Below are 13,955 nucleotides of genomic sequence, written 5' to 3' on the forward strand. Positions count from 1 at the left end.
ATCTGTAAAAAAAGAAGTAGGCTAAGTCCTTCCACAGCAGATAAATTAATATTTTTGAATAAAAATCTCTAAAAAAGTGAGACATTGTGGCTTGATTTCTTTTATTAATATTCATTTTTCATGACCAAAATAACATTATGCACAGTGAGGAGCCTATAGGTTACAAGCTTCACATATTAGAACATTATAATAATAAAAAAACAAGGTTTTTCTCGTCAAGGTTGTTTCAGATCAACACCTGCAAGTGACCACTAGGTGTCACCGTTGAGATGGGTGTCGGATTGATTCGAAGCCTCGAAACAATATGGCACATTTGGTTCAACTGTTTCATTGGTTCACGAGGCCTCGATTTTGCCATCACTACTTGCAGTATGCGACTTCGGAGGCAGCGCTTGTGTCTCCTTCCGCTTTGTGGGTGACGTAAACGCGTTGTGTCACATTAAAAAAATCATTGCAAAAGAACCTGACGTGAGATTTAAAATAAATTAAAAGAGGCTTCGAGGCAGAGAAATTTGCCTCGATCATTTTTTGTAATCGAGTTACTCGAGGAATTGTTTCAGCCCTACTCAAGAGTAGAATATTTAAATTGATCAAATGAATGCACAACAGCACTCAGTCCATGTCTGTACATGTTTAATTGAGTTTTGAGCAATTTTGCTATTGTTAACTCAAGTCAAAAGTAAAAAGTTTCTCTTTTTCTAATAAATAATTTTATTACATCAAATCCTTGGTTTTTCTATCTTTGTAACAGTTATACATGCATGCATATTTCATGTTCAATTTATTCTTATTGCTTTAAAAATGCATTGTAAATATGATATATCTGATCAGAGTTACTATTATAACATCCCTTCCATAAAATTACTAGGCCTAGGTGTCATGACCGTAACATAGGCTTTTGAAATCTTTTACTTTTATTGAGTCTATTATAATCATAAAAATAATAAATTTCTCTGTCATGGCTAATGACTGTTGACGTCAAAGGCTTTTATGACAAAATGTCAAAGCTCTAGGCAAAGCGTTCTCTGAATAAACAAACAATTACACAACAACAGACCTTCTGTGTCTTTTATTTTTCATTGCAATGTCAGCCATTTTTAAAACCAATGATGGGATGTGCTCATGGCCAAAACTATTGAGTAAAATCTTTTAATTTGCAGCATTCACGCAAAACACGTCCTCTACAAAGGACAAACATGATTTCCTTGGACATCAAAACATATACAGCTGATAATCCTCAATCGTTTCTCAGAAACAGAAAGGAAGGTCCCTATTTCCCCTCCTCCTGCTCATCTTCAGTCAGCTGACTTTAGCTACACTGGCTCACTTATGAGTCACCTTCACAGTCTGGATGTTGCCTGCAGGCTTTATCAGTGTGTGTTAAGGCAGCGGTGTACTGAGATGCTCTCTCATGAGGGTCTGATGAATCCCCCCCAGTCCTCGAAAGCACATGAAAGCTCCAGTCTTGAGAAAATGGACACATGCTAATTACAGTGAAATTGATCATAGCGAACGATTCCAACCATTTCCTTCCATTATTTATGCTTCTGAATATGATTGTCTGATATGCTATCAGATCCCAAGTTCCTAAACTGTCTGTATACTCTGAATAACTAAGTATGAAGTTGTTGTCACACTTAAACAAAAGAAGATATTTTGAAGAATGTCTTCTTTTCTCTCTCTTTTCACACTTCAAATAGTTAACACTGGGTAAAGAAGCTTTAACATCTGAAGAACCTTTCTGCTTCACAAAAGGTTCTTTATGGTGAAAGAAGCTCCTCAGATTATAAGAGATGTTTCTTTAAAGAGTCGTAACACAGTGGACAAGTGCCATTAGGTACCTTGCCCTTAGTAATCATCCTTTCAGGTCCCATGTGTGACTGCTTAATACAGTGTCATCTGTTAGAGAATACAGTTCAGCATAAACATATACTATTTAAATAGCAATAAAGGGGGGGTATGCGTGCTTTTATCGGTGTTTTTGATAAACGTGACTCCGTACAACATTGCAACAACAGTAACAAGCTTTTGCTGTTGTAAAAACACAGATTTGTGATTATTATTTTAATTGAAGGTGTTACAGTTATGGTGGCATCCTCCTAAGTATTTAGGTTTTTGTATGACCAAAGTTTAAGACCCTGTCCAGAGCCAACGAGTTTAGAACCCTACTACAGAAAAAGACAATAGTTCGGATGAGCAACCGGAAAACAGCTCACTGGATTCTATTCTAAATATTTCCTGATACTAAAGACTCTTGTACATTTGGGTATGGGTATGGTTTTTGCTCAGTCCCTCCCTGTGGACTTAGATGAAGCTGTTCTGAAGAAAATAAATAGTTCTAAGACACCTTCTACTTGTAGCTATTAAAGCAAGTGGCGAATATTCTCTGCATGGTGTCAAGACCATCAGCTAGACTCTGCCAATTTCTTCAGTCAATGTTGAAAGATATATATTGCAGCCATGAGTCGTCTCACACTTACATTCAGGGAGTGTTATGAGATCACCTGCTTGGGACCTTATTATTGTCTTGCGTTCACTAGTCAAAGCAGCTCTTGAACCTTTGGATCAAGCCAATCTAAAGTTTCTGACAGTGGATATAATCTCACAAGCATATTCCAGTCAAAATCTACCTATTTCTGGTTATCTAGTCACCCACTCTACCAGGATTATGGCCACTTCCTGGGGGCACTTAAGGGGGTTTCACTTTTCGGACATACAGTATGTGCGGTGGCTTTCTGGAGCTCCCTGTGCATGTTAACTAGATCTTATTGGATAAATGTGACAAATCCAAATTCTTTGGGGTCTGCTATTTTATCTGCTGATAAGTTAGCAGGGTGTCACGATTGGTAAACCGTGATCTCGGGGTTTTTCACTTTGTGGGTGAAGTCTGTGTGTTACGCGTCAGCACTGATTGTTTCTTGTGGGCGTCTCAGCTAATTGTCATCAGCAACAGCTGTCACTCATTACTTATCCCTATATATTGGCCTGTCTAGCGTCTTGTGTTTGTCAGAGCATTGTTTCCTGTTTCTCGTCTGATGTGTTGCTCTCTTGTGTGTTTCTGCGTTTGGATGTCCGTGTCTCCCCGGAACCCCGTCCACTCTTCGCACCACACCATCGGATCTTCACTTACCTCTCGGCTCGCTTCCCCGCAGTTCTTGTGTCACCCTCTCCTGCTGCCAACTCTTCACCGCACTTCGGATCCTCCACTCACCTACCTCTTCCTGGACTGTGTATCCCTGGCCAAGTATCATCTGTGTTTCCATTTTCATGTACTGTGTCATTCTTAAATTAAATATTCATTATCTCGCACTTGCTTCCTGCCACTCCTTTCACCAGTCGTTACACAGGGGAGGAAATTTATACTAGTCCCTCATGACTTGGTATTAGTTATCCAGGATAAAACCTGGGTGATGATCTGAGTGAGGTGGAAATAAATAGTAAGTTATATCCATAGACCTATGAGACCATGTCGAGAGTACCACGATGCTGCACCTTGTTTACGAGCAGAAGAAAAGCACGCCCATGTGTCATAATACCCCTGATAATGGCGGAAGACAGTAACTTGTAGGACAGGGATAGGCAACTCCGGTCCTGGAGGGCCACTATCCTGCAGAGTTTAGCTTCAGCCCTCATAAAAACTTACCTGCCTGTATCTAACTAGTAATCCCTGATTACCTTGTTCAGGTGTGTTTAATTAGGGTTGGAGCTAAACTCTGCAGGACAGTGGCCCTCCAGGACCGAAGTTGCCTATCCCTGTTGTAGGAGAAGAATTGTTAAATAAAGTTGTTATCATTGTTTTTTGCAGAAACAAAAAATTATTTTCGTAGCTTCATAAAATTATGGTTGAACCACTGACGTCACATCACTGACGTCACATGGACTATTTTGTCGAAGTTCTTGGTATCTTTCTGGGCCTTGATGGAACCCTCGGTGTCTATACATGGTCAGAAATCTCTCCGATTTCATCAAATATACCTTAATTTATGTTCAAAGATGAATGGAGGTCTTGCGGGTTTGAAACGAGGGTAAGTAATTAATGACAGAAATATTTTTTGGGGGGTGGTGAACTATCCCTTTAACAGTGCTTTTGCATGCCAATCTTGTACAGTGTGAATGCGGTGATCACAGAGACTGACTTTGCGTCTAAGACCATGAAACACAGCTCTCAGGAATATATAGAATCCAATATATATATCCAGGGTCTTCTGATTGGTTCACTTTGGAACTGGCGTTGATGAGCAGCGCTTCTGAACATAGCTTTATGAGAAGAACATAAGCCAGAGTAAGAACAGTGTGAAGAGTATGTGTGTTTAATGTTCATACAACGGAAGTCAATGCTCACCAAAACTGTTTGTAACCAACATTTTTCAGAATATCTTTTGTTTTCCACATACAGGTTTAAATGATATGAGATGCATAAATAATGATAGAATTGTCTTTTTTTTCAGCAAATGAATCCTATAATCTTTATACATATTGTATAATCAAGTGTTTATGACAGCATCTTTTATAGCCTGATGCACATTATTCTACAAGAAGCCATTCTATTATTCTTTCTCACGGTTGTCCTGTGATGAAAATAAGGACTACCAAGCAGTACTGTGCATTTAATTCAATGTCATGGAAGATTTTTTTGCTTATTACACATGCATCCAGAGCTTCAGCTTTGTTAAGTGGTTCAAATGTATCTCTCGTTCATATCTTGAAGAGGTGAAAGTACAGTGCTTCACAGAAAATTGTCTTCGGAAAGAGAAGAGAAAGACAACAGCATATTTTCTTTTGCACAAATAAAAAAAGGCTCTTATAAAAGCAGCAATTACTCGAATCCTTCATCAGCATTCAGGCGTTCTTGTTTTCCCAGCCCGCTGTCAAGCTTCTAATAAGCGGTCAGCAAGGCAACTAATTAATTATACTGATAATTTTCTGCTGTGCTAATGCTGCTGTAATACACTGAAGTGATTCCTTCAACTTCCTTTGGGATCCTTTTGGTTTCCTTTGTGTCAAGCCAATTACTCATATTGTGTGCTTGACAATGTACAATTGATTCTGCACATGGCTCACGGTCAACACATTTGTCTTTTGTCATTGTGAAATATAATTAATTTTGCTATGTAGGAAATTAATTAGGTTCAGGAAATTTAGGGTCATTATGTTTTAAATGTGCACTTAGGGTAAAGCATCTGACGTTTGTTCATCATTCTTAATAATGTGCAATTGACCTTTGTGTTTAAGGGCAAAACAGCAGACTGTCAATGAAAAGAGAAAAAATGAAAGAGATTTAATTAGAAACAATAACAATGTGTTTTTCTTCCATATTATTCTCTAATGTGCTAGTTTGTGGTGTTAAAGTGCTTCATATGTTGGCTCAGTACATGGTAATATTGCAAGGTCTGAAAAGTACATCAGCCACTTTGGAATACTAATGATAAAAAAAACAAGAGAAAACTAATTAAAAAATGCATTAGATGCATCCATATAACCAACCATATATAACGGCAACCTTTTTAATATTCTTGGGACATTTAGAAAGTTGTAGAAAACAGTAAGGCTGTTATGAAGAGATCCAACAGAAACATCACTTGACTGCTGTGATCTTCAGATAGACTAGTACACTGCAGTTAATCTCAACATCGTTCAGCAGAAGCAGCGGCCCTTAGGTCTCCACTTGTTAAGTCTGACGCCACACATCACTTCTTCCAGGTCCAAATGCTCTATCTCATGTGTCATGCCACAAGAAAACAACAAACGGTGTTGATATAGACTCACGATGTGACGTAATACTATCCAAAAATTATAATCCTAACTCGTATGTACTATTATCAAACCTCTATTTGTGGACATGATACTGTGGCGTTATCTGTGCAAAAAAACATTTTTATGTGTTTTTAATTGACTGCTATAGCTAACAATGGATGAGTCTGAGAGGATGTCTCTTCAACTACAACTTCTGATGAAGATGTGAACTAAAGTTAATTTTAATAACAGGATCTTAAATAACATTTAATAACAGTACATAACTAAATAGCATTTAATAACAGGAGGACCTTGCAAATTATGTTAATATCATATGTCAGGTTTTTGCCTTTAGTTTTGTCTTTGACAAGTGAAATGCAGCTCAATCGGGTGGAGATCTGAAAATTGATTTTGCCTTTGCAGAATATTCCACTTTTTTTACCTTCAAAAACTCCTGGGTTGCTTTTGCTGTATGTTTTGGGTCACTATTCACTTGTACTTTGAAGCGCCTGTCCAATCAACTTTGCTGCATTTGACTGAATCTGGGCAGAGAGTATATCCATGTACACTTCAGAGTTCATCTGGCTGCTTCTGTCTTCTGTCTCATCATCAGTAAACACCAGTAACCCAGTGTCGCTGGAAGTCATGCACGCTCATGCATCCCACTGCTCACCATGTTTCACAGATGATGTTGTTCGCTTTGGATCATGAGCTGTTCCGAGCCTTCTCTGTAGTTTTTTCCTCCCGTTATTGTGGTACAGGTTGATCTTAATTTCAGCGTCCAAACAATGCTGTTCCAGAAGTGGTCTGACTTTGTTAGATGTTTTTTGGCAAAGTCTAATGTGGCCTTGTTTGCACCCGTTGGCACACAGTGTCACTCTCAATGTGTTTCTAAAAATATTTTAATGCAGGTAACGCACTGGCCACGCCCCCCAGGCCGTTAGGTCATCTGACATTTCATACAGTTGACTATTGACAAACATGATGCAGAGGGCCACAACTCCATTAATGCGGTTATGCCCTAAAATTCAAAATTGTTTGTGCAAAAAATTCCCCGTATGTGTTTTTGTCTCATATTTATATTGCATGATAATCGATATTACACCAGCAGCAAGAGCAATATCAGACAAGTGCTGATTTTGTCCCAAATATCACGAATTTAAATGTGATTTTATACAACAGTTCAGTAAACAAGTTAATATTGTGTTATATTTTAAACACAGTATTGTTTTTGTTCAATTTTGCAGACAGCATATTATTTTTAAAGTCACAGCAGAACTGTTTTGTGCCTCCGAGCAACACAGCAGTGTTTAGTTTCTGAATGAATCCGCGTTTTGAACGAATCTTGTGAATCAATGATTCAGAAGCCCATTCATAAAGAGAGCCATTTACTTCATACCTGAATGAATCAGCCGTCAGAATGAATCAATGAATGACTCATGAAGACATTTACCGCCACCTGCTGGCAGATTTAGTTTCTTATAAAGTAATAATAAAATAATATAATTTCATTAAAAGTAATAATTTTTACGTCATTGTTTATAATAATCAATAAAAAACAATAATCATTGTTTACTCAGCCTCATATCGTTCCAAACCTTTCTTTTGTGGAAAATAAATGAACGTATTTCGAGGACTGTTGGTTACAAAGCTGTTTTGTTTACCAGTGACTTTCATTGTATGAACAAAAATACTGAGATGTTTTTCAAATTATTTTCTTTTATGTTCCATATAGTTTATGTTAGGCCGTTATGTATAATTAATGTTATGTTGAATAAAACCAAACATTTCTTTCTAAAGATACAATTTGCATTTCGCGATTAATTTGATTAATTAATTGAAACATCATGTAATTAATTAAATGAAAATTCTTAATCAACTGAAAGCCGTAATGTATGTATGTATGTGTGTACATGTATGTATATACACTTAGTAATCTAGATTTGACTTAAACCATACATTAATATATTATGTAATCTCATTTTAAGAGCATATGCAATCACTTGTGAAGTGTATAATGTTGTGTTAGAGATGAAGAGATTAATCCAACCTAAAAGAAATGAAGGTTATTAATGGAGGAAATTGTCGGTCCGCCCTGGGGACCACTAAAAATAACTTCACCAGTGCCACAGAAAACATCGACAAAGCTTTGGACAATATGAAAAGGACCATATAGCATGTTGTCAACGAAGGGAAGAAGTTCTGTGTAGCAGCATATGAAAACAAAAAGACATCAAGGTGGAAAAAAAGTATGATGCCAAGCAGAAGAACACGAGACAACATAAAAAAAAATTCTGCACACCAAACATACAAAGAGAAGGGCCCAAAAACCATTTGTTACAAGGAAACTTGTTTAACGCAGTCTTAGTAACATTTAAAAGAATATCCAAATATTCATCAGGCACAGTGGTTGATTTGGGGAAGTTTTTCCAAGGAATGAAACTCTAAAAGGAGTTATTTATGCATCCATGATGACTTCAAAAGAACAAACTTGTGACTGCCATCACAAGTTTCTCATTAGCTTGTTGAGAGCCATAATCATAATTAACATTTAGTGTCATGCATATAAGTATATATAATCAAGCACACGGCAGTCACCTTGTTTTTCTGCTTCCCTAATCAGTAATTGTCTCCCACAGTTGTGTGGGATTTACTGAAATTTGTTCAGGCAGTGGTAACAGAGATCACCCTGATACTGTCTTCTCAATGCGCTTTTTGTTCCCATTTCTAAGGAACAGTCATGGGTTCAGTCTGAGCACATTTCTCACATGTTGATCCTGATGTTGAGCTGTCACTCATCAGATGAATCTGGATGACCTAAAATAGTCCTATCTTAAAATAAACCCAGAAAATTTCAAGAATTAATGCAGGAATTCCAAGACAAAAATAAATCATGTCACGTTACATAAATTAGCGTCACTGGTGTCCATCGTTCTCTACACATTATAAGAAATGTGGGTGATACAGATATTTTTTTTATAACTTAAAATGAATAAGTAAATTAATAAGACAAACTAATTCATAAGCTATATGTAGGTTTTTTAGACTGTAAACATTCTGTCATCAGTGCAGTCAGCAAAGGAGGCCCCATCCTCTTTGGAAGAAGACAAATCACTGTTACTTATTCATTTCTGTAAAATGAAGAGTAATGAAGTCTAATTTGGAGAACTAGCATTGCATAACAATGGATCCTCTGAAGTGAATGGGTGCCATCAGAATGAGAGTCCAAACATCTGATAACATCATCACAATAATCCACAAGTAATCCGCACCACTCCAGTCCATCCATTAATGTCTGTGAAGGGAAAAGCTGTGAGTTTGTAAGAAACAAATCCATCAAGGCATTTCGTGAATTTTGTAAATGTAATCTTGTCTGAATCAGGAGAGAAATATGCACAGATCAAGCACTGTTAACAAGCGAAAACGAAGTTCTAAACGAATATTTTGGTGGATTTTGATGTGAGAGAACAACAGAAGATGGACTTTTTCACTGGAAGAAACGTTATTATGGATTATGGAATCGGATTTTGGCCATTTTATAGCTTTCTGTTTCTCAAAGTGTTAATTTATGGGCTGGAGTCATGTGGGTTACTTGTAGGTTATTGTGATGATTTTATCAGCTGTTTGGACTCTCGTTCTGACGGCACCCATTCACTGCAGAGGATCCATTGGTGAGCAAGTGATGGAATGTTACATTTCTCCAAATCGGTTCCCACTACATCTTGGATGGCCTGAAGGTAAGCACATTTTCAGCATATTCTCATGTTTGGTAGAACTATCCCTTCAAATTCTGCCAGCTATATCATGTCTACTTTTAAATGATTGACTCAATAAATTTGCAGATTAATCTCTTAATGACTGAATTGCTCGTATCCCCTGCAGCCTTCTTTCATCTTCTTGTATTCAGTTTGTTGCAAAGAAAGGAAATTATAGATGGTGATGATTATTGTTATTTATATTGCTATTATTACTATTATTAGGCATTTTTATTTATTTATTATTTATTTTTAACATATCGTTATTGCAATTCTGTTTGGTGCCACAAATGATAAAGAATAAAAATGTGTTAACAAACAAAAATGTGAAAAATAGTACTATACCCAACTCAATATACAGTTAATAAGAAATATTTCACCCAGCTCTTTTCTGGAAAGTTGCTAGCATTCTAGTCTTGCAATATGAAAAACAGAGACTTCGAGTTTGATTCCAGTGTTTAATGAAGCCTGGTTCCTGTAGTCTGGGGATGCTCTGAAAGCTTCAGAAGCTCTGGAGGTGGAGCTGTCGCTGTTCCCGATCCTATATATGCATCTGATGCAGTAGAGCCCTGTTAGATCTTTATAAATCCTCCTCCGGCGCGAATAAACGCCCCTGGACTGAAGGAAACACACAGTCTCTGAGATTCATAGCAGTGAACAGGTTTAGCACAAAACAACTCCTGCTCCTAACAGGTTAGTCAATTACTAAACTTCAGCTTTGTCATTTTTGCCGTGCCTAAATGTGTTCGAGGTGCGCTACATCCCGCCGAAACTTATGCAACATTATTTTGACAGATATATACTATTTTCGTTTGTCGCACCGTAATGAAGTATATTCACTCCTTTATTCGTTGTAAAAAGCATCACCATGTCGTTTGCATGAATACAGCAATGGGAGATAGCCAACTGTGATTAGTAAGTGATTAACCATGTGAACTCTGCATGTCGGCTTTAGTACATCAGCCTGTATTTCGTCAGTTCATTTACTGGAGAAGGGACACTGATGCGGATCTCTCACGGACTCGGCGCTGTCCGCTCTCTAGTGCTGAAATCTCAATGTTCATTCATCAAGATTTCATCTAAACTGCGTATATACTTTACTGTCGCTTAACGACATAAATTCCTAACTTCCCAAACGTAGAAAAACACAAAATTGCATGGTTACTTCCAATACTTATTCCAATAAGTTGGAATAATAATATAATAAGTAGGAAAAGCCGGTATTATGCTGTTGCTGCTAAATGTTAAGTGTAGTGTATGTGGCATAAATGATATCATCCCAGCATTAGGCCTACTCCCCGGCAGGTAACTTAATATGAGCTAACAAGCTAGCAAACTTCTGGTGTTTTTGAACTTAATAACTTTGACATTGTGTAATGATGTTGTGTATTTTGGTGCGTGATCCATCCATCTTTGGTGGTTTGATTGTTTGCTTGGATTCATTATGTTCAGAGATCGAAAGCTGTTTTCGAAGACTGTATTTAGTTTTTGTTGGACTACCATTGATAAAAACTGAGGGTACTGACGGCGTGTGGGTATGTCTCAAAACGTCAAAACCTTAGAAAGCAGAAGTCCCATGCGCAAATGACTCGGTCTTATCGATTCAGTGAATCTCTGGATCTGTTTCGGCGGCTGAAGTCGGAATAGCGCTATTTAGATGTGCCATTTCAAGATGTGGCAGAAGTGTTCATGCAGGACTGGAGTGGGTGTACTGTATATGCAACACTTCAAAGTGTAGTCTGCTTCTCTTCACTTTTATTCCGTGTCTCTGTCCGCCGTGAATGACTTGCTACAGGGCACGCGTACTAGTCCTGCTCTTTGTGTTAACCGAACTACATAACACGGGGGTTTAGATGTGTATAAATAATAACTGAAGCATCAAAAGACCTTAAGTGTCAGTACAAGACAAAATCGCGATAGGCGTATCACAACACAACCGACTTCTATGGTTATTCTATATATCTTACATAATATACCCTTACGAAAAGTAAGAATGGTTTTTACCACAAATAAAACCACAATGGTTACTAATAGTCTAGTTGAACCATGGTAACCACAAATTAACTACATTAACATTAACAGTTTCACTATAATAAAAACATGGTGAATTTTCACAATATAATCTATACAGTAGGTTATATCCTTTCATCACAATATATATATATATATATATATATATATATATATATATATATATATATATATATATATATATATGATTCAGTACAAAAGTGTAAAACACTGCAAAGGAAATTCTAGGTAAGCTATTGACTGATGCCTCAAACTGTTTTATTATTTTTTTGTAATTGGTTAATTGAAGCAAATGGTCCCCTTATTTGGCATTTCACTGCTAATAGACTGCACACTCTCGACCATTATACAGTAGGTGCGATGTGAGTCAGTTCAGCTGCTTGTGTTTGTCTGTATGTATCTGTACTATTTATGTGCTCTTTGTATTGTCTTTGTAAGCGTGGCATAAATAGATTTTGAGAATGACTTGGAAAGCACCTCTGATGCCAAAAATGCTGGTAGGTGGATCACTGGGTTTGAGGTGCATCCTGCGCTAGGCATTGCAGAGTCAGAGCTGCGTGGGTGTGTGTGTGTGGATCATGCCACATCTTTCTGTGTGTGTGTGTGTGTGTGTGTGTGTGTGTGTGCCTGCTGCAGTGGTGCATGGACGCAAACCACAGCAGGAACATTGGGCTTCATTAAAGGTCAAGAAGGTCCTCTGAGCTTATTTAAGAAAAAGCAATAAACATCCATGTAGCCCTAGATAAAGAAGGTTGTTTATTTGGAGCGGGGTCTAAATCCACAGGCCTGGATCAGATGCTCCCTGCTTTAATGAGCCCTGGGGAATCAACAGATCTGCATCACATCTTTGATAAATGCCACATACTGTATGTGAGGACTCTCTGTTCAGTGTTATGTAAGAAAAATAGCCAAAATATGTGTCTTGATATTTTTAGATGGGTTGAGAGATGCCGTTTTGCTGCACATTCCTGCAAATGTAGCTTGTAGGTTATTGCATACATGATTCTAGTTAATAGCACAATGTTATAGTATACAGTATTTTATAGTACTTTCTCAACTGTAAAACCATCTGACAACAATGGTTTGTTCACACATAGAATGAGTGAAATCCTATAAATATCTTGGGGAAATTGACGCAAAACTGAACTTTGAAGCAAATTATGAAAAGTTGACAATTTTCACAGTCATTGACAAAACCATGTTGACTTTATTCTGTTGTGTCTTTAAAGAAGATCATTTTCTTGTTACATGATCTACAGTAGTAGGCTGGCTGGGGAGTTGCAGCTTAGCCCAGTGTCTCTGTTTGTCAGACAGTTACAGCAGATGAATGGCTCTATCTTAAAGAACGACTCCTTTGCGCCGTGAATTCCAGCTTCTTTCTTCTGGATGAAGGTTTATAGTCCCATAGTGTAGGACAGATATTTGTTCCAGCAGCTGTTACTCAGTTGAACAATCTTGAAATGTTGCAAGTGATGATGGGAATTTGAAGCACTTTTATAATTTATTATGCTGTCCACTTTCTGTGTTGTTTGTTTACAGTGGCCCAAACCAAATCTACTTATGGTGACAAATAAAGCAACCTGAATCGGTTTTAAAAGGTACAAATCAGTCAAAATATAATAGCAATGCTTTGAGTGCATTGCATCATTTCCTCATACTTGTTCTTCAGCACATCTGGATTTATGTATTCTCCAGTATATTTCTCGTGTACATACTATGTACTTATTATAGTAATTACAATAATTACTATATGTAATAACTAGGTACTAACTCTGAACCTACCCCTAAACCTACCCCTACCCCATCTAGTTACCTTGTATTACCAGAACTTTCTTAGATAAATACACTGTAAGTACACTATAAGTACATGTTAGTACACGTACTGTAAAATAGTGCAACCAAAAAATCTGTAATTACAAATATATTTATATACATAACACAAGATTCAATAGAAGTTACATTTTAGTTTATCATTAATTCTTGTCAGTACATTTAACAGTTCACTTTAACCATATTTCAGTGACAATATATATATACAAAAATGTTAAATTTCATGTACCACATAAGAAGCAGTCTAAATAAGTGCACCTAATTGCATTTAGAATAAATATAAACTATAATGCATTTTCACTGAACTGCAATTAACATGCAATTAAATTACATTCAGTTCACACTTATATTTATTATTTTAAAGTATATAATTAGTTTTTTAAGCAGGCTACTCTTTTAAATGTATGCTAATGTTCTTTTTTTCACAAGGGCTAGTTCTTTTTCACTAGGGTTTAGTTAATTAAAAATATATATTATTTAATAGCACATGCTAGCAGCAGTATGTTAATAACGTTTGTCATTTGAATTGAAAATTGCTTTAAATAAATGGATTTACTTCCGTATTTCATGAAACTCCATGTTTTCATGAAACAGTGTGGAAAAAAT

The 13,955-nt window shown here is 36.9% G+C and overlaps 1 protein-coding gene across 1 annotated transcript in view; it reads left to right on the top strand.

Moving 5' to 3' along the window:
• Positions 1 to 10,013: 10,013 nt before the first annotated feature.
• Positions 10,014 to 13,955, top strand: part of LOC132145653 (melanocortin receptor 5-like) — a 28,876-nt gene continuing 24,934 nt past the window's right edge. The window contains exon 1 of the mRNA XM_059556818.1: positions 10,014 to 10,181. The gene's annotated coding sequence lies outside the window, so the exon portion shown is untranslated. The remainder of the gene's footprint in view (positions 10,182 to 13,955) is intronic.

The sequence above is a fragment of the Carassius carassius genome, chromosome 8 (assembly GCF_963082965.1).
Source record: "Carassius carassius chromosome 8, fCarCar2.1, whole genome shotgun sequence".
Taxonomy (NCBI): Eukaryota; Metazoa; Chordata; class Actinopteri; order Cypriniformes; family Cyprinidae; genus Carassius; species Carassius carassius.